The 21,617-nt window shown below is 40.9% G+C and overlaps 1 protein-coding gene across 2 annotated transcripts in view; it reads right to left on the reverse strand.

Annotated features, from left to right (window-relative positions):
- The window catches only part of cntn3a.2 (contactin 3a, tandem duplicate 2), a 91,427-nt gene extending 83,317 nt beyond the window's left edge, over positions 1-8,110 (reverse strand). Inside the window, exon 1 of one of the 2 annotated variants that reach the window (XM_053686477.1) lies at positions 7,597-8,110. The gene's annotated coding sequence lies outside the window, so the exon portion shown is untranslated. Of the gene's footprint in view, positions 1-7,562 lie in introns of both variants that reach the window. The other variant, XM_017486434.3, reaches the window with a different exon arrangement.
- Between the last annotated feature and the right edge of the window lie 13,507 nt (positions 8,111-21,617).

The following is a 21,617-nucleotide window of genomic DNA, read 5'->3' on the forward strand; positions in this document are numbered from 1 at the left end:
ATGCTGAATGTAAGAAACAATGAAAAGAAAAAGAATGATTTAAATCCATCTATCCATCCAGCTTCCCAGCAGTTTTCAGAAAGTATATTGCAAAACAGAAACGAAAGAACTCTAACATTTATGCAGAGAGTCCATTGATTTGAATTTATTTCAGTGTATACTGTCTGCTGCCATATGCATAAATGCAAAACAGTTAGGCTTACACAAGGGAAACGTCAAATTAAAAGCAAGAGTAAGGCAACAATATTATCTGCCCTCTAGAATGTGTTTATGATGAAACGCTCTTGCACAAGCAGGTGTGTCAAACACACACATGGGATAAGAAACATTTTTCCTAAAAGTTTCTCAAAGAAAATGGCTTTTTTTTCTGCAGTACAGTCGACATGCCCATGGTTCAGGAACCACAGTAAACTTTGGTTCATGCCCATTTTAGCCTTGAAATGTGTCAACAACATTAATGGCTTTTCTACCCAACAAGGCACAATTTCATAAAAAACAGCTATTTTTAATGACTTACATTTATCTTTATTCATTTGAAATGAATTCATTTTGACTTACACATACAATGCAAGCAAACAGGTTACAAATAGAGCTGCAACAAATATTCCCGAAATTCATCCAATTCAATAATTAGGCCTCAATTCATTAGACAACCCGTACAGGATTTCGCTGAGGTTTTTTTGTGATTGTTGTGGCCAGAAATGCTTGATTTTTTCAAAATTTGCAATGCAGTATGCAATTTGTGCTTTTTTGCAGAAAATTGCTTGAATCTTTTACAGTGATGTTGGTTGATAAATGAGACTTTTTAGCTGTACTCATGTTCGATGCACTTGAATCGAGGAAGAATCTGACTGAATGCACATTGTAATGACGTCACATGGTGCGTTGTGCTGATGTCACATGACACGTCTTGGAGCAACTCACTCCTGACTGGTCTGCCTCTGCGTGCCATCTGACCTCTGCCACTAATCTAGAATGCAGTTCCACGACTTGTTTTCTACCTTCTCAAGTTCTCACACACTAATTCATTGCTACAGTCCTCCGGGGTCCTATAGCTACCCGCATCAGATTTAAAACTCTGATGCGTGCCTACAAAGCCAAAAATGAACCAGCAGCCATCTACCTTAATGCATTTTCACACACACTGCCTTGCACCACACTCCCTCTGATCCTCTAGCACTGCTCGGTTGGACCCACCATCTCTTTGGATACAAGGAAGACATGCATCAAGGCTCTTCTCTGTTCTGGCACCTAGCTGGTGGAATAAATGTCTCCTGGCTGTCCAAACAGATGAGTAACTGGCTGTCTCCAAACGACGTCTAAAGACTTACCGCTTCAAATAGTATTTAAAGTAGCACTTTGTCATTTAAAAAAGTGGTGTATGTTCTTCATATTCTACAAACCTTTTCAACAAGGTTTTCAGACTCATGGTACTCTTAGTCTGTGACCTAGTGATCCAGTATGAGGTAATATGTTTATTGATAGGGAGTTCAAATGCAAAATGGCTGATGTGATTACGGCAGTAATCAGAAATTAAGTAAACCTTGATATTTCTGAGCTTGTTTTTTAAGGTGACAATAAATAGTCTTAATGCCTGGTGCAATTAGAATATTTCCAAGACTGCTCGGGTCTGTTGTTGAAAGTATTGAATTGAATGCAAGTAACTGACAGCTCTCTCTTTCTCTCTCTGGAGCAGTAAGGAACTTGGCATTATTTACAGAGATTCTGAAGTTTTTACATGCTCTGCTACATTATAATATTGATTACTCACAGCTAGGTACACACCTTATAAAGGTGACAAGTGACAAAAAAACCATCTTAATTGAAATCTCAGTTGGTCATGATGGTATAATTTGATAATATTCTATTATTTAATTTCAGAATTTAATGTAATTTTTCTTCCCTCAGTGTTATTTTAGCATGTAAGCAAACATTTCAGTCTGCCTCATTTCCCTTTATTAAATCATTAAAATGAATGAAGTCTGGAGTTTTTCTTATCCTCACAGAATATTTGAATACTCGACCATTCAGTGACTGCTTATGCATTGTTATTCTAGAAGACACCTCACTCTTCAGGATAGAAATGTTTCATCATGAGGTAAAGGTGATCAGTTAGAGTAACTCTGTAATGATATACAATGAGCCTTAATAAGGATAGTGGGGGGGGGGAGTGATGCATATTTTTGGAGGTAAATGAACAACAATTTTTTCCAGACATGCTGACGAATTTTTGACACTTAAGCACTCGCTCACATATATTCACAAAACATGGCAATGGACCAGTCTGATACTAGCTGATACTTTATCACAAAACAAAGTCACAACAGTATTTCAAAAAGAGTAAGTCCTTCTGTTTTTGACACTAGCTGCGTTTACATGGACAACAATAATCCACTCTTAACCCGATTAAGACCATACTTTGATTAAGAAACTACCATGTAAACAGCAATTTTTACTTACCTTAATCTAATTAAGGTCATACTTGAATTAAGCTCTAATCGAATTAAGACAGGTGGAGTACTCCTGTTTTAGTCGAATTATGGACGTGTATTACAGACATGTAAACATCTTAATCACATTATGAACGTCGTGTGAGAGTTTTCACGCATTTTGCGAAAGGACACAAACACAGGGCAGTTTTCAACATTTTACGGCAAACAAAAGAGTTTGGCTGCGTCCCAAACCTTACCTACTATAGGCCTGTAGTGGGGAAAAATACATGTATCTCGGCTACTATATAGACAGCAAGTACGCAGTTTGGGACACATCCCACGGCTTCAAGCAGTTGTCTATTAGCACGTATAGCATGACAAATAATTAACTGCACTTAAAGCGTTCGTAAAAAAAATTAAATAAAAACACCCAAAACTGAATACGGTACCATAACGAAGACGAACTGTATGTTGATACGTGAAATTCTGGAGGGACGTCGGAGGCATGGAACGGTGACGTAATGACGTGGGCTGTTAATCTAATTACGTTCTATAACATGTAAAACGGGAACATGATAGGAGTATTCTAAAAGTGACTCATGTAAGCAACTTAATCACATTATCTTAATCAGAGTAAGGTCAATAATCAGATTACTGCTGTCCATGTAAACGTAGTCAATGTTAATCTTATTTCTTATTTCTAAGTGTTAATATTAGCAGTTTCTCAGCAAATTTCCAGAATGAAGCACTGTATAAATTGTTATGAGCTTATATCTTACATAATTCAAGGCTTGAATCATTAAAAATTACTCAAACCTTATGTTTAACTTGTGTATTTCTCCACTCGCATTCTACATTATGATTTAACCTGGTACGGTTCATTCTACAACCCCAATTCCGAAATAGTTGGGACAGTATGGAAAATTACTTTGTGAATTAAATTTAAAAAATAGATATACACTGATTTCAACACACTGCAAAAAAGTTGGGATAGTCGCCTGTGTACCACTCTGTAACATCACCTTTTCTTTTAATAACATTTATTAAGGGTTTGGGCACTGAGGACATCAGTTAGTTAAGTTTAGCAAGCTGAATTTTTCCCCATTCATCCATTATGCATTTCTTCAACTGTACAGGGCCTTCGTTGCCTTATTTTGTTCTTCATAATACACCACACATTCTCAATTGGAGACAGGTCGGGACTGCAGGCAGTCCATGCTAGCACCCGCACTCACTGTTTACGCAACCATGCGCTTGTAACCCGGGCAGAATGTGGTTTGGCGTTGACCTTCTCTGGATGGCAGCATACATTGCTCCAAAATGTGTACATATCTTTCTGCATTAATGTTGCCCTCACAATGGTTACCCATGCCAATGGGCACTGACACACTCCCATATCATGACAGACGCTGGCTTTTGGACCTGACGCTGATAACAGCTTGGATGGTCATTTTCCTTTTTGGCCCGGAGAACACGATGCCTGTTTTGTCCAAAATCTATTTGAAATGTTGACTTGTCGGACCACAAAACATGATTTCACTGTGCTACTGTCCATCTCAGATGAGACAGAGCCCAGAGAAGTCAGTGGCACTTCTGGACAGTGTTGATGTATGGCTTCTGCTTTGCATAGTAAAGCCTTAACTTGCATCTGTGGATGCAGCAGTGAATGGTGTTGTCTGACAAAGGTTTACCAAAGCATTCCCAAGACCATGTCAGAATATCCATGACAGACTCATGACGGTTTTTAAGACAGTGATGTATGAGGTATTGTACATATTCAGAAGTGGTTTTCGGCCTTGCCCATTACGCACCAAAATTTGACCGAATTCCTTAAATCTTTTAATTACATTGTGCACTGTAGAAGGTGAAATGCCCAAAATCCTACCGATTTGTCTTTGGGGAATGTTGTTCTTAAAGTGTTGGATTATTCGCCGATGCATCTGTTGGCAGATGGGCCGAGCCTCGACCCATCCTTGCTCTTGAAGGACTAGGCCTTTTTTGGAGGCTCCTTATATACTATGATTAGACGATTGCCTCACCTGTTTCACATCACCCTCTTATTTCAACTTGTCACATTAGTTACTAGCCCTAAATTGCCCTGTCCCAACTTTTTTGGAACGTGTTGCATGCATCAATTTCAAAATAAACGTTTACCTTAAAAAAACTATGCAGTTGATTAGGTAAAACACCAAATTTGTCCTTATACATTTTTTGTTTAAATACAAGTCAAAGTACATTTACAAATCACTCCTCTTTGTTTTTATTAACATTTTCCATACTGTCCCAACTTTTTCTTATTGGGGTTGTATTAAGACTAATACAATATTGAGAATTCTTCCTACCCAGATATGTTTAATATTAAGAGGGTAGGCTAAGAACAAGTTATTAATGTGAACAGCTTTTAGGGGGAATGGAGACAACACATGTGCACGTATGATTTCAGTACACCACTGGTATCTTGTTTTTCCCACTGCCGTTTTAATGGATTGTTGTAGGCGATTCACGTGATAAATGATGTGAAATAACACTTCTGCAATGTTTTTCCTGTCAAAAAAATTTCCACTATAATTTCTTGTAAACTTTCATGAGCCGACAAATAACTAATGTGTAAAAGTTAAATGAAAAAATATATATTTTTGTTTATATGTGGAAAATATAACTCATCAATGCTTTGCCTCAACAAACTACTCAAATCATGAAAACATTTTTCTGCCACCAAATCACCATAAACAAATAAAAGCTAGACGAGTAGGATCAGTCTTAGATGCTCTGTCTACAACTCACGGAGTGTCTGATGTTCTTCATTCATGCAATCTAACTGGCTCTCTGTATGTCTGTGAGCTGGTTTCCAGTGGGAAACAAATTTTGGACACCATGTTACAATAGGCGTTTTGAAGCATGATGTAGTCACTGGACTGAAAAAAAGTTCACACAGAATAATTTTAAAAAGTTTTTAAAGAAAAATTCTTACTAGCAAGTAACTTTAAGTAAGTGACGGGCTACAGTTGGAGGTCTGTGGATGGTCTGCCAAATTGCCTCTTTCTGTGAAACTGGACGGTTCTTAGCCACATTCTGTGACAAGCTGTGGAATAGACATAGAAGGCCAGGACTACAGAAGAGAGAAGGTCTGAGTAATGGCGCAAAGGAGTGCTACAAACACTAGTCATGAAGTAGTCTGTCAAACTATGAGTGATACAGTGTTTTGAGTTTCTGGTAAGGTTGGTAACATGAATCCTATTCATACAGGATTAGATTTACACTGGGACCTTCCATTCCATTATTTGCAGGAGTTACTCAGGGATTTTCATTCTATCGAACGCAGCCATGTCAATATTTTTCTCCTTTCCTCCCTTGACAATATTACAGACCAAATTACAAACTGTTCTTTAACCAATTCCGTAGCGGAATTGGTTATCTGGATACATTTTTTGCAATGAAAAAGGGTTTCTGATCACTGTTACTACTGTGCGTATCTATGTATATTATCCTGAACTGAGAAATTAGTAGAGTATGATCTCACAGGCTAATTAAACTGACAGCTACAGGTATAAAGACATTTTATATTTATATATGCAAGCTTTTAGTTTTCTAGAAAACAATGAATGAGCAGTTATATATATATATATATATATATATATATATATATATATATATATATATATATGTCCTTAATCATCTAATGTTAGATGCTGCCACATAAGTAAAGATAATCATCAATGATCCAATAATGTTCTCCATATTCAAATAACTAATGAATATAAAACAGCATATGACCAATTGTGATGCAAACATCCTGATTTGCAGGAGAAACAACCCCATATAAACTCGCTCATCCTATGTTCATTTATTTACATATATTCCCGTCTGAGCAGAGTTTTAGTACTGTAAATGAAAGGAGCATGTGTCCTAAATCACCTCAGCATGTCACAGCACAGCAATACAAGAGACCAGTCATATAAACTCAGGGGGAGTTTCTGTATTAACATTCAAATCCGCTCAGAAGGACTGACTCATGAAGCTTTTGACTATCACAGACTACAAAGAAAAAATAAATAAATAAATAAATAAATGATCTGCATTGTACACTTGTCTCAAATTCACCTGCACCAAACTGAAGTGTCACACAAAGTTCTTATACACTATACTGTAACTAAATTTATATACCCTCCCTTAATTAATCATTCTGCCTCACACCTAGGGTGAGACTCATTAACACAGAAACAAGGGGTTCAGATTGAAAATTTATTCAGATTCAACACCAGCCGTCAGCTAATAACTCTATTAAAAGATACTTCATTTCTGTGAATATTTTAGCCTAATATGATTAATAAGAGTGGCTACTAGACCTGGAACATTCACGACTTTGAGCCTTGCATATTACAGTGAAATGGTCTGTAGTCGTTTTTGGTGGTAATATCTTATCAATAAATGATCATGGTCATTAACATCTCTCGAACTTGCAGTACTTCAGTGATAGCACCAGTGCATATACGTGGATGTTCCGTGTGGTAAACAGACAGCATATCTGACATATTAAACATCTGGGAACGTTTTATACCGGCAAGAGAAGTTCTACATCAGGCCCTATTACAGGAATTATAAAAGTAACTCTGTACTGAACAGGCTGAACACTGGCAATCACTGCATGTGCATGTTTTATAGTCTTACATGAGTTAAGATACATGACCATGCTCCAGATGTGAAATGCATTTGCTGATTTCTCCCCCCACTAACTGCCACATAAGCTCCTCGTGGGTGAATAATTCATGCATAAGCAGAAAACCATGCGTGAGTATTAAAAATGCAGAAGGACATTACAAAGCAGCATTTCTGGAGGATCAGCATGGACGTCAACAAGCGTCGACGGGAATGATCAAAACACACACACACACACACACACGTTGAACGTGGAGCGCGAGCACGGCGAACGCGCTATTAAGATTCCACACATAATAATTAGAAACACAGCGCGTTCATTTCTGGTATATATATATATATATATATATATATATATATATATATATATATATATATATATATATATAGGCTCTAAACAGACGAGGCTGAAGAAAGATGTTAACGAACGTCCCTGCGAGTTGAAAAAAACAAAAACGTTTTGCCAGAACGTACAAGCGTAAAAATGACGAAGGGGAACGTAGCCTACTTCACCCTTCTGCGCCGTCCTTCTTCGAAATGTCCCTCTTCAGCCTGTGCGAGTGATGGCGAGTGAGACGTACATCGTATCACTGATAACGAGTCGAAAGCATTTTCCCCTTCGCAAACGGAAGAGAAAAGCGAGATGTCTTCACCGCTGCAGCCACAGACAGGTAACTCTCGGGTGCAGGGGGGGGGGGCAGCCTATTTTCCCTCTTTTCACTCGGTTCCTCTCCTCCCTCTATGTTTCAACAGCTCCAAAACGATGGCTTCACAATCCCTTAGCCAATTACTTAGCCACGGAAAGAGAGAAACAGAGACAGACAGAGAGACGTCGCCCCTGTCCTGAACTGTATCTACATTCCGCGTGTACATTCATTCTGCCTCGAGAGGAGAAAATGTGCGTGAGGTGGAAAAACGGCGCAAAACCCTCGCGAGCTGCTCCACAGAAACGTTACACACGCACACACCACACAGTAAGCGCGAGCGCCACCGCCTGACCGGAACATTCCAGAACAGCTTCACAGCGGAGTTCATTCGATAATATCGACGATGTCGATGTAGATCATTCATTCATTCATTCGTTCATTCATTCATTCATCTTCAGTAAATATAATTTATTTTTTACACCTATTGGCATTTTACAGTAGCCAACCCACCTAATGCCTAATGGCATGTTTTTGACTGTTGGGAGGAAACCAGAGGAAACCCATATGAACCACTAGTGTGTTTATAAAAGACCTGTGAAAGTCACCCCCCCCTCCCCCCATTGAATCAGAATATTGATCGATTTAAAGCGTCATGAAATACTAAACTACATTTTAGTATTGACTGAAACAGATGTGTTCGTATCGCACATTATAAAAGACAAGCTTAGCATCTGTTAATTTTAACTGTAGGAGAAAGCTGGCTAATTTTGATCTTTTTTCCGCTATTTTCTACTTCCTGGTTTAAAATCTTGGTCACAGGCAGTGACGTGACAATGTACTATAGTACTTAGATGACTTGTCGGTGCCTCATAATTATTCATGAGCCTGCATGTTCTTATCCTATGTGAAGATGCTGTCTCTTAATTATTCATGACAGCACGTGGTGCTCTCCTACAGATGTAGTAGATGAGAGGCGTTCAAATGGGTCGGAGGTGTTTGTTTCAGTGGTGTAAGAGTTCGAGTGCGTTTTCTCGGGAGAGCTATGAGAATTGAAGAAAGGTGGACATCAGAATTGCTCATGAAAGCAGTTTGCATCTACACAATGATGTGGTACTAAGTCCCGAGGACTTTTCCATCCCTTCAAATGAGGTATGTGTCTAATTTTAAACATGAAAGGCTTACTTGCTTTTTGAGCTAATTAAACCGCCTAAAGCTCTGCGGGCCATCACATACAATGAGAGTCCGTGTTGAAGGGAAGAGCCTTCCGCCTTTTATTTGTGAAAAGCTCGAGCCTATTAGCTAACTACCATTCCAACATTTCTCTCATCCGCACTGCCTCTGGCTCGAGGAAAAACTGTACATACAATGTATATTATTTGTACTGTATATATAGTTATTTGTATATAGTTATTATTTCAGTTATATAATATAATATGATTTAATATCATTTCAGTTAATTTAATAAACTGTTCAAATTTAGTTCTTTATAGTCTCTTATTGAATATTTAATAATTGTTATGCTTATTGATGATGATTGTTTGTACACATGGCAATAAGAAAAGATAATTTGTGGGTTGAGGCTTGGGGCCCGGAGTACAAATTAGCCACTGGGCCCAGAAACCCTAGCGGCGCCCCTGGCAGCAGGTAGCATTGCTGTTTGTTTAGCGCAGTGGTCATCAACCCCATTCCTTGAGATCTACTTTCCTGAAGGTTTCATCTCCAAACAAAATCTAACACTGTTTTACATTTATTCATATTTAGTTTTAGGTGATCAAGAACTTCTTAAGGCAATGATTAAATGATCAGGTGGGCACAGTTATGGTTGGAGCTAAAGGCTTCAGAAAGGTGGATCTCCAGAACAAGGTTGGTGACCACTGGTTTAGAGTTTCTGTCCATGTTCTCCTTGTGTCCACATGGGTTTCCTCCACGTCCTCTTTGATTTTTGACCACCTCCAGATGGGTGGATTGGCTATGCTAAACTTCCATAAATATGAATGAGTGTGTGAATGTACTGTATGTGTGCATTGTGCACTGAAATGGACTGGCAACCCATCCAGGGTGCTTTCCTGCCTTGCCTGATGTTCCTGAGATGGGCCCAGACTAAAGAATAAAGAAGTCATACAGCTTTTTACCAAGTCAAATATTAAGTAGCCTGTATCATAGCTAGTGTTGCTTAACTAATAAAAAATCAAAACCAATTTACCTTGCTAATTAAGCCATTACTGACAACCAAAGCAATTAATTAGTTTAGCTAGGTTAATTCAGCATTTAAAATGGGGAAAAACATATCCTACATTATATGTTATGTTTCAAAAAGCTAACTTAATCAGCTCATGTGGAGGAAAGTATGAAGAAAATACTTTAAGTGTACACTGTGTGTGTGTGTGTGTGTGTGCAGATGAGTCATGACATAGCTGCTGCAAACAACACTCCCATGCCCTAATAGAACACAAGTTGCTAGAGATTTATTCAATTCAGCACAATTTTATCTGTATTGTGATTTTAACAATAGACACTGTCAGAAAGCAGTGTTACAACAATCTCAGATTTAGATCCCTAATGAGCAAGCCATTGGCAACAGTGGTAAGAAAAAACTCAGAGGAACCAGACTCAAAAGGGAACCTATCCACTTCTGAGTGATGCTGGATAGTAAAATAATAAATTATTACTCTTCTATAACTATATTCCTGGAATAAGTACAGGACAGTCTTTATGATTACTGTAGCTCTTCTTACATTATCCATGTAGAATTGTTTGCATATCAAGGGTGATATTTAGCATAAACTGTATTTGGAAAGTGCAAATCTTTAAGGTATCCATGTTGGACCATCCTCAGCAGCAGAAGGTGATTCACATGTGCAGAAGCTCCAAGAAGTAGTATCAGGATAAATCAGGCAGGTCCAGAGAGTAAGAGGAGTCACAGTATTAGAAGTGTGTCAGAATAAGACAGCAACATTACATCAGGCAGCAGGAGTACATCTACATCTCAACAGAATGAGAGAACAGATTATTAGCTATGATCTTATCCTACAGTGATTTAAAGGGGTGTACATTGTGAGAGAGTGCAGGCAGCGACTCCAGCAGGTCTGGCTATGACAGCATAACTAAAAGGAAGTGCCAGAAGGCATGAGGGCCCCCTGGGACATAAAGTGTCCTACCTTTTCACCATCAACAAAAAAGTTGTAGAAGGCTATTCTATGGTTATTTTTTTTTAGGGAAAAAAGCTTCACCCTTGCTTGTTGGTGAGTCTTAATTATTCATTGGTACTGATAAAGAACCTGCACCTTTTGATTGAAGCAGACTTGTGGATCATAATAGAAATAAGGTCTGCTCAGGTACTGTGGGTTGAGACCATTCATGAGCATCAAATAAGATAATAAATAATTACACCAAGGTCTTTCACTCCTAATTATGATGTTGCTGACAGAACCATCCAGAGTTTTTACATAATCAGAAATATTACTTCTAGCTGCCTGTGGCCCCAATAGAAGTATTTCAGGCTTGTTAGAATTAAGTGGGCAGAAGTTACTCAGCACCCAATGTCTAATGTCTCGTACACACACAGTTGCAATCAAAATTATTCAACCCCCACTGCAAATCAGGTTTATTGTCAAAATTTAGAGACTTTCAGCTGTTTGCAATGAACAAATCAAACAAAAGCAATTGAAATAACTCAACACAACGAAAGCTTCAATTGGTTTCCCCAAATTCACCTGAAAATGCAACTAATAATGACTTCTCCAGTCTCAAAATTATTCAACCTCCTGAATAGAATCCCTCACAGCACAAATATGCAAAACAGGTGTTGTCTCAAGCATACCTGATGCAACTAATTAAGGGCTTCATTAGTTGCACCAGGTGTGCTTGAGCTGGAACACATGAAATACCTGAATTAGCTAGGAAAAGAAAATTCAAAAAATACCTTAATGGAGCAGAAGTAGGAAGCTATTATTGATGCAAGATCTTTATTGTGACAGTGACCTTTATTGATGCCTGTAGATCCTTTGATGTTGTCTTTTGTGACTTGCTGGATGAGTAGTTGTTGTGCTCTTTGAGGAATTTTGGAAGGTTGGCCACTTCTGTGAAGGTTCACTTTTGTGCAGAGTTATTTTATTTGGAGATAATGGCTATCACTGTGGTCCTTTGGAGTCCCAGAGCCTTTGAAATAGCTTTGTACCCCTTCCCAGACTGATGTATTTCAATCACTTTCTTCCTCTTCATTTCTGGAATTTCTTTAAATTTTGGCATAGTGTGTTACTGGGTAAGACTTTATAACCAACTTGATGCTCTTGAAAAAGTTAAGTGTTGATTTGACTGAACAGGGTTTGCAGTAATCAGGCCTGGTTGCATCTAGTCCAGCTGAACCCCATTATGAATGCTGTTTCATAGATTTGAGGAATTAGTAACTACAGGGGCAAATATATTTTCACACAGGTCCAGTTTGTATTGGATAACAACTTTACTTCAATCAACAACTTTTTATCATTTAAAAACTGTATTTTGTGTTTACTCAAGCTGCCTTTGTTATCATTTCTGAAACAATTTAGCATGAGATATACTGGGACTACTACGTAATGGAGGTGCAGACAGAAGCAAATGCAGGTATGGCAGTTTAATGAAACAAGTCCAATAAGTTCAAAGAATCAGTCAGAAATCCCAGTACATAGGCAGGCAAGGGTCAATCGATCAGGCCAAAAGTGCAAACTAGGCAAGGCAAAGAGACAAGGTCATAAATGTGAACAAGGTCAAAACCAGAATAAGCAAACACTGTATCAAGGCTTGGTAATGACAGAGACAGAAGGCAACTGAGCGTATACTTCGCAAAAAGTGAATGCATAGAAAGTCCTTTTAACCTGTGATTGTGCTGTGAACTGGATGCAGGTGCGCGTGATTAGAATGAAAGCGAGGGTTAGGGTTATGTTTGTAGGCCTCAGTGCAGGATGGGAAATGTGGTTTACTGTGATATGACAGGGACAAATACTTTTTCAGAGCACTGTACTATATAAGTATGTTTGCTTTTATATGCATAGAGAAGTCATGATTAACATTTACATTAACAGTTCACTTATTCACTATTTATCTCATAATATTAATTATTTAAAACATCCTCAATTTCACTTCATATTTAGCTCAATTGGGCTATGAGTATAGGTTAGGGTTTATACACCACTTGAGAGTGCATTCTCCACATTTACATTTACATTCATATCATTTCACAGATGTGCTTATCCAGAGCTTCTTAAAGTAGTGCTTTAGTCCCAAAAGTATAAAGACATTTGGTTTCTGTTTCCCCAAATGCCACAGTAACGATTCATGTAAGAGGATGGATGATATCCTAAACATCTTCTGTTTCTCTTGTATATTCTCTTGTATATTAACTGGTTCTCCACCCATCCCATTTTACTGTACTTTAAAATACAGTTGTGATAACCCAAGCAAAACAATTTGTAAGGACGTTATTAACGCTTTTAGCTTCCTAAGCTGGTCCACAGTGGAGGAACTAACACAAGGTAACCTGAATGACATTTTGGCAATGATATCACTCTATTTATGATGTAATTTGTAATTAGGTTACTTACTTATTAACTACATATGGTGTTATAATTTGGCTTTGAGGGCATTTAGAGCCATCTGGATAGAGCATTAGATGAGAAGAAAGCAAGTGTAACACTCTACAGGAATAAACTCTGGAATCATGAGGTCAGAATACTGTGCACATCTATGTGGACATCTAAAAGAATTTGCATAGACTCAATTATAATCTTCATTTGTTGAATTTTTTTTTTTTTTAAACAACAATAAAAGAAACCACTCTGTGCTCTTAAAATATCCCCTTGCACAGAATGGGACAAATATAACACTATAACTACATACATAAGTGAATATCCTTCCTAAGAATACTTTAGGACTTTAAGAATACAGATACCAAAGTGTCATACATGTCTATAAATATACATACACTGTAAGTATGATAGAGAAATTTGTATTTATTTTAAACTGTATAATCTAATGACTCATTAACTGGAGAGTAGTGGTTTGTTTATGGTAAGATACTTAAAAAAATAAATAAATAAATAAAAATAAATCAAAGCTTCCAGAGAAGCATATGACTGGGTGAGAAGGAAGGATGACAGTTCTTGTGTCCTGATGATGATCCATTCATGGATATGTGTGCCAGGTCACATATACAAAATTCACCTAAGTACATGCAGTGGTTAGCTTTACATATGCCAAATAATTACTGACGGGTCCATACATATTTTGACAATGACACAATTTTTTTTGTAATTTTGCCTTTTTTGTACACCATCACAATGGATTTGAAATGAAGTAATCAAGATGTGATTGAAGTGTAGACTTTCAGCATTAATTCAAGGGGTTTAACAAAAATATCGCATTAACCGTTTAGAAATTACAGCCATTTTTAGAGTCATTCCATTTACACAGCCTCAAAAGTAATTAGATAAATTAACATAATTATAAATATTAGCATTATTTTAATACTGAATGCAAATTCTTTGCGGTCAATGACTGCCTGCAGTCTTGGACCTATGGACATCACCAAATGCTGAATTTCCTCCATTGAGATGCTTTGCTAGGCCTTTGCTATGGTCAGTTGGGTTGAGGTAAGGGGACTAACTTGACCATTTAAGAACATTCCATTTCTTTAAGAAACTCTTGGGTTGCTTTTGGGTCATTATCCATCTGTACTGTGAAGTACTGTCCTATCAGTTTTGCAGCATTTAACTGAATTTGACCAGAAAGTATAGCTCTATATGCTTCAGAATTCATCCTACTATTTCTATCAGCAGTCACATCATCAATAGACACCAGTGACTCAGTTCCATTGGCAGCCATACATGCCTATGCCATAACACTTTGACAGATGTTGTGGTATACTTTGAATCATGAGCACTTCCTTTCCTTCTCCATACTCTTCTCTTCCTATCATTCTGGTACAAGTTAAGCCATGCTTAAAGTTTCTACGATCTCTCTGATAGGTCTGTTTTGCTTTTTCAGCCTAATGACGGCCTCTTTCACTTGCATCACCACGTTTTTGGACCGCATATAGAGAGTTCCCGTCAATGGCTACCAAATGCAAAATGCTTGGAATCAACTCTAGACCTTTTATCTCCTTAATGTGTAATGAAATAATGAGGAAACTGGCCACACCTGGCCATGAAACTGCATATCACTCAACTGTCCAATTACTTGTGAACCTGTGAAAATGACTGTAATTCCTAAACGGTTAATGTTTTTTGTTAAACTCCTTGAATTAAAGCTGAAAGTCTACACTTCAGTCACATCTTGATTGCTTCATTTCAAATCCATTGTGGTGGTGTACAGAGGAAAAATTATGAAAATTGTACTTGTGTACTTATGGGCCTGACTAAGCTTTCATCACACTGGGTAGGAATAAACAACTGGGATGTTGATTGCGCTAATGAAAAAACATCTGTATATAAATATAAAATAGTATAATATAATGTGTGTATCTCACACCAAAATACATGACATAGAAATTAATAATTAATCTCAATTTATGAGTTAGAATTAGACCTAATTGCCCTGCAAATAATAATCCTTTATCCTTTATAAATATCATTTCTCTCTCACACGCTTTTGTGCTTCGTTGATGACTTAATGTCTTTGGATGAAAAAAAAACAGAAGGAAATAAATGGCAAGCCTTTAGGGAACAGCATATTCTGTTCCCTGAATATTATCTGGCAACACATAACAAGGTTTGACTTCTTAAAGAAATCTTTAACTCTGTAATATGGTTAACTATCTTGTTAATTAATTTGGTATGGGGTTTTTATGCCTAAATATATCATAGGCATAAATTAATAATATTGTTGGGTGGTATTATAGGCTATCATACTAAAATGAGAGAATTGTGGCCTGTTTTGTAACCTACTGTAGTATTTAACACCAGATATAGGCCATCAAGTCAAATCCATAGTGAGTTATCATTTTACCCTGTCTGATATTAACATGGGTGAATAATTTATTTTCCAGTCACTCTGTGATCTCCTAGATCAGGCAGAACAGGGTAGATTGAATATGCATCGTTTGTCACGGCTTATTCCCACTGGTTTGTATATCTACTACTGTTAAAGTAGGGCAGTGTCTTGTAGGAATTAAATCCTGCTTTATCACTCAACAACTATCAAATATTCTTTACAGCTGTTTTCTGACTAGGGTAAAGCACTATACAAAATTTAATATGTTTGTATAACATGTTTGTAACAGGATTGTATTATCATATACAATAAAGTTTGAATGGAAAAAAGCAAGTCAGAACTGCTCATAAACCAGTTGAACTCACTGATCTTCCAGATGTTTTTATGAACTATGATAACAGTCTAATAGAGTAAAGATTTCACAAGGTTTATTTATTTCTATACATATGAATATCAGCAATAACAAAATTACATCAAATCACAAAATATATGTTTCATGTACAAATAACTTTACAACAACATCTTGCTAATTTGATGAAGTAACAAGCTGGAGTTAAAGCTGAAATAACTACTTCTGCCTCCAAAAACTTTATTTCAAATTCTTATTGGTTGCAATATATTGTATGGTGTTATTTAAATTACTTAAACACTACTTTAAAAATTGCTTAAATGTACTAAATTTTACAATAGTGTTAATAACGCTATTCATAACATTGGACTTTAACAATATAAGTGGGTTCATAAAGGGCAGCTTTTCCTATTGGGCTTGTTTTTGGATGCCTCCTTTCATCACTTAGACTTGGTAACATTGGTTACATCACCAATGTCAGGTGCTAAATGCCCTCACTGCTCTTTTTAAAAGGTAAGAGTACATGTATAACACTGTACATATTTACAAATGAATGAGAAATGTAATGCATGATTGATGTTAGAATGTAAAAATGAGTTTGTGTTAAATTCATTCAAATTGGCTCATGAAATTGTTACGATACCTTGTTTGGAAGCAAGTGCAGGTGAACCAAAACTAGAGTGCAAGAGTCAGGCTCCCCCTAAGGGCTCACCCCGGGAGCCGAATCCCTTCGAGGCTTCCCTCTCCGTGGTCTCGGTCTTGCTGGGTGAGCGGCATGGAAGTCCCTGCACAGTCTGGGTCCAGAATGTACTGGGATCCAGCACTGCTCCTCTGGGCCATATCCTTCCCAGTCCACCAGGTACTTGAGTTTACCTCTCCGATGTCTGGAATTTAGGATGCTACGGACGCGCTAGGCTGGTTGGCCGTCAATTTCTAACGGCTCCGGTAGGGAGTCACCTGGCACCGCCGTGGCTAAGGGACCCGGTATAACTGGCTTAAGGAGAGAGACATGGAATGACTTGGCAATGTGGCTATGCTTGGGCAAGTCCAGCCGGTACGTAACCTCATTAATTTGTTCCTTGATTCGAAAGGGGCTGATATACCTGGGGTTAAGTTTCCTACCCGGGAGTGGCTATTTTAGGTCCTTCGTGGAAAGCCACAACCTGTCCCCGGGTTGGTAGTTGGGGTGATCCCTCCGGTGACGATCCGCCTTTCGTTTTTACGGTGCGTGAGGCCTGCACTAGACGTTGATGTGCGCATTCCCAGAACTGCTCACTCTGATGGAACCATTCATCCACCGCTGGTGAGTCGGTGGGGTTGGCATTCCAGGGAAATAAAGGTGAATGGTAGCCCAAGACACACTGAAAGGGGGTAATCTGTGTTGCGGAGTGTCGCAGGGAGTTCTGTGTGTACTCCGCCCATGGGAGGAATTGGCCCCAATCCTCCAGGTTAGTGGAACAAAAGGTTCGGAGGAATCTAGTGACTTCTTGGTTAGCCCGTTCTACCTGTCCGTTGGCCTGGGGGTGGCAAAGATTAATGGTGACACCCATCTTCTCCATGAAGCTGGTCCAGAATCTTGACGTGAATTGCGGCCCCCTATCACTTACAATCTCTTCCGGGATCCCAAAATATCTGAACACATGTTGAAACAGCAACTCAGCCATGGCAAAGGCAGACGGGATGGCGGGCAGTGGAATGAGGCGCAGGGACTTTGAAAAGTGATTGATGATCACTAGGATCGTGGTGTTCCCCTGCGACTCCGGCAAGTCTGTGATGAAGTCTTGGGGCAGCTGGGACCACGGGCATGGGGGGATAGGTAAGGGCATGAGCTTACCGGCTGACAGAGTACGCGGTACCTTAGCCTGGGCGCATGTAGAGCACGAGGACACTACGCGCTGTACCTTCCTAGACATGTGGGGCCACCAATACTTCTTGGCCAGTAGTCGGTGGGTGCAATGTATCCCCCGGGTGGCCTGTCGCTAGTGTCGTGTGGGCCCAGGTGTTGAGCTCCAGTCGGTATCGCTTCAGGACAAATTACTTGCCAGGAGGACATGCTGCCGGGATTTGTGACCTGGGGAGGTGTGCTAAGGCAGGCTAAGGCCTGGTCCAGAGTCCACTCTATGGTGCTAACAATACAGGAGGATCTCAGGATATAATCTCCATGGTCCACTTGGCTTTCAGGGCAGTGGATTTGTGACAGGGCGTCGGCCTTAGTGTTCTTCGCTCCTGGCCTATATGAAGAGGTAAACTGGAACCTGGAGAAGAACAGGGACCAGCCGGCCTGGCAAGGTGTGAGATGTTTGGCTGTCCTCAGATACTCAAGGTTCTTATGGTCGGTATAGATAAAGAACGGGTGCGTGGCACCATCCAGCCAGTGCCACCACTCCTCCAGGGCCAGTTTTACTGCCAGTTCTCAGTTCCCCACATCATAATTGCTTTCCGCTGACGAAAACTTGTGGGAGAAGAACGCCACAGGGTGCAGCTTGGGCTTATCTCCGAGCCTCTGTGAGAGAATGGCCCCTACCCCTGCTTCAGAGTCATCAACCTCCACGACAAACGGTCTGGATTGATCCAGGTGTCTGAGAATGGGGGCCGTGGTGAAGGCCCTCTTGAGCTTGTCCAGCATCTCCTGGGTGGCTGGGGTCCAAATGAGCCGCCTGGGCTTGCCACCCAAGAGGGATGTCAGGGGTTGTGTTATTGTACTGAAACCTCAAATGAACCGTCGGTAAAAGTTTGTGAAGCCAAGGAACCGTTGCAACTCCCTGATGGTTTAGGGTGTGGGCCATTCTACCACTGCTTGGACCTTGCGCTGGTCCATGGTGACCCCCTTCTGGCTGATGATGTATCCCAGGAAGGAGATCGTGTGTTGGTGGAATTCACACTTCTTGGCCTTTACATAAAGCTGATGTTGCTGTAGGCAGCGCAACACCTGCCGGACATGGCCGATATGCTCCTCCAGGGACGCCGAATACATCAGAATGTCATCAATGTATGTAATGACGCTCCTCCCCAACATGTCTCTCAAGACGTCATTAATTAGACTCTGGAACACCGAGGGGGCATTAGCGAGCCCATAAGGCATGACCAAGTATTAGTAGTGCCCAGAGGTGGTGCTGAATGCCGTCTTCCACTCATCCCCCTCCCGGATGCGGACCAGGTTGTACACGCTGCGCAGGTCCAGCTTCGTAAAAACGGTCGTGGATCTTAATTGTTCAAGGGCTGCAGGAACCAGTGGCAGGGGATACCGGTATTTGACTGTCACTTGGTTTAGGCCCCGGTAATCGATACATGGTTGTAGGTCCCCCCCTTTCTTCTCAATGAAGAAGAACCCGGCGGACGCAAGGGATGTGGAGGGTCTAATGTACCCCTGTTGGAGGGCCTCCTGAATATATTCCTCCATGGCTCTATGTTCCGCTTGGGAGAGAGGGTATACACGACCTCGAGGTGGGCTGGCTCCGGGAAGGAGCTTAATTGTGCAGTCGTAAGGACGGTGTGGTGGTAAGACGCTTGCTCTCTCCTTGCTGAATACCTCACTGAGGTCCCGATATTCGGGAGGAACCGTGACTGGAACAAGAGTCATTTGGCTCTCCACTGTTGTGGCAGCCAAAGGGACCGTGGGGACGTTCAGGCAGTTGCTCAGGCAGTACGGGGACCATTGGGTAACTTGCTTGTCCGTCCAAGAGACCTGGGGGTTGTGGAGCTCCAGCCAGGGTAGGCCTAGAATGACGGGATGCCGGGAGGCGACCGTGACGTACAGGACTATGGTTTCGTGGTGGAGGGCACTAACTTGAAGTACTAATGGCAGTGTACGGGAATGCACGGGAAGGCTGAGGTCCTGTGCAATTTTCTGGTCTATGACGTTCCCAACCGCTCCTGAGTCGATCAGCGCTGAAAGCACAAAAGACCGCCCAGAATTTTCTATTTTAACAGGTAACACGAATACATGTGAAATGTGTGTTTGGAGTGGACTCACCGTTTGGCAACAAGGTCGGCTGTTCGCACTCCCCTCGGCTGGTCGCGGTATCTTGTGGGGGCACTGACGAACGAGGTGGGTGCCCTTGTCGCAATAGAAGCAGCGAGACTCACGATGCCGCCTCTCCCTCTCCTCTTCGCGAAGTTGGGTCTGGCCGAGCTGCATGGGCTCAGCTGTGGGTGCTGGCTCTGGTGGCAGTGGACCCCACAGCGTGGTGTGGTTGGTACGGCGTAGTTGATCCAGCCATATAGCAAGGTCAATGAGGGTGTCGAGGGGAGCTGTTCATCTCGACATGCCAACTCGGGATTCGGCCCCTGATGGAACATGGACTTGAGGGCCGGCTCGTTCCACCTACTCCGTGCAGCGATGGTGCAGAACTCCAAGGCATACTCCACCACGTCACGAGAGCCTTGCGTGATTTTCATGAGCTCCTGACCAGTCTCCCAACCATCAGATGAATGATCAAAGGCACGCTGGAAGCGGGAGAGGAAGTCCACTAGTGAGGGTCTGGCACCACCCCCTCGCTCCCACTCCACCGTAGCCCCTAACAAGCCATGTCCGGTTAGGAGCTCCATGAAGTGCATGATCTTATGGACCTCTGGCACGTCAGGGTAGCTCTCAAAAAACAGCGAGCACTGTAGCAGGAAACCCTTACATCGTTCCGGCTCTCCAGCATATCTCTCCAGCATGGGTAGTGGCGGAAAGTGTGCACGTGGCATGGCTGGAATTTGAGCAGCCAGCGCTGGCTGAGCGTACGCTGGTGCTAGAAGCGGAATGTGCGCAGGCGGTGGTGGCGGTGATGTGGCCGGGAGCGTGGATGGACACATGCTCGACACTTGCTCGGTTAAGCGCGATATCTGGTCCCTTGCAGATTTATTGCTCGGTTCTGGTCGAGGATGTAGTGTTGCCATTGCGGGGAGCCCGCTGCCTCCATAGTAGGTGAAGTTACTGTTACGATACCTTATTTGGAAGCAAGTGCGGGCGAACCGAAACTAGAGTGTGAGGGTCAGGCGGAAGACAAAAACGGAAGACAGAAGCAAGTCAGGCGATCCGGCGAACAGTCCACATTGGGTAGGGCAGGTATTCGTAGTCAAGAAACAAGGCAAGAGATTTGAGAATCGGAAAATCCAAACGAGAACAATGGCTTGGCGAACGACAGAGGAAATAGTACTGAGCATTTACTTTGCGAGGCTCTGATGTTAACGAGGTCCTTTATAACCTATGATAGAGTACAGGAGTCCGCAATCGTGTGAGCTCGTGCGTGACTGGGAAGTGTAGTTCTCATCGGCCATAGTTGTAGTTCGTACTGCAATCCGGGAACTGTAGTCGCGAGTTCGCCGCAACGTGACAGAAATGCACAAAAGAAAAGTGTTCACCCTATATTCAGGAAATTACAATATCAAACTATATGGCCAAAGGTTTGTGGACACCTGACCATACCACAATCATTCGAACATCCATTTCCAGATTTGCTCTCCTCTTTGCTGTCATAGTAACCACCACTTTTCTGGGAAGGCTTTCCACTAAATATTGGAATATGGACTTGGGAGACAAGCATTAGTGGCAAATCAAATTTTTATGAACCTCACTTTGTA

The sequence above is a fragment of the Ictalurus punctatus genome, chromosome 15 (assembly GCF_001660625.3).
Source record: "Ictalurus punctatus breed USDA103 chromosome 15, Coco_2.0, whole genome shotgun sequence".
Taxonomy (NCBI): domain Eukaryota; kingdom Metazoa; phylum Chordata; class Actinopteri; order Siluriformes; family Ictaluridae; genus Ictalurus; species Ictalurus punctatus.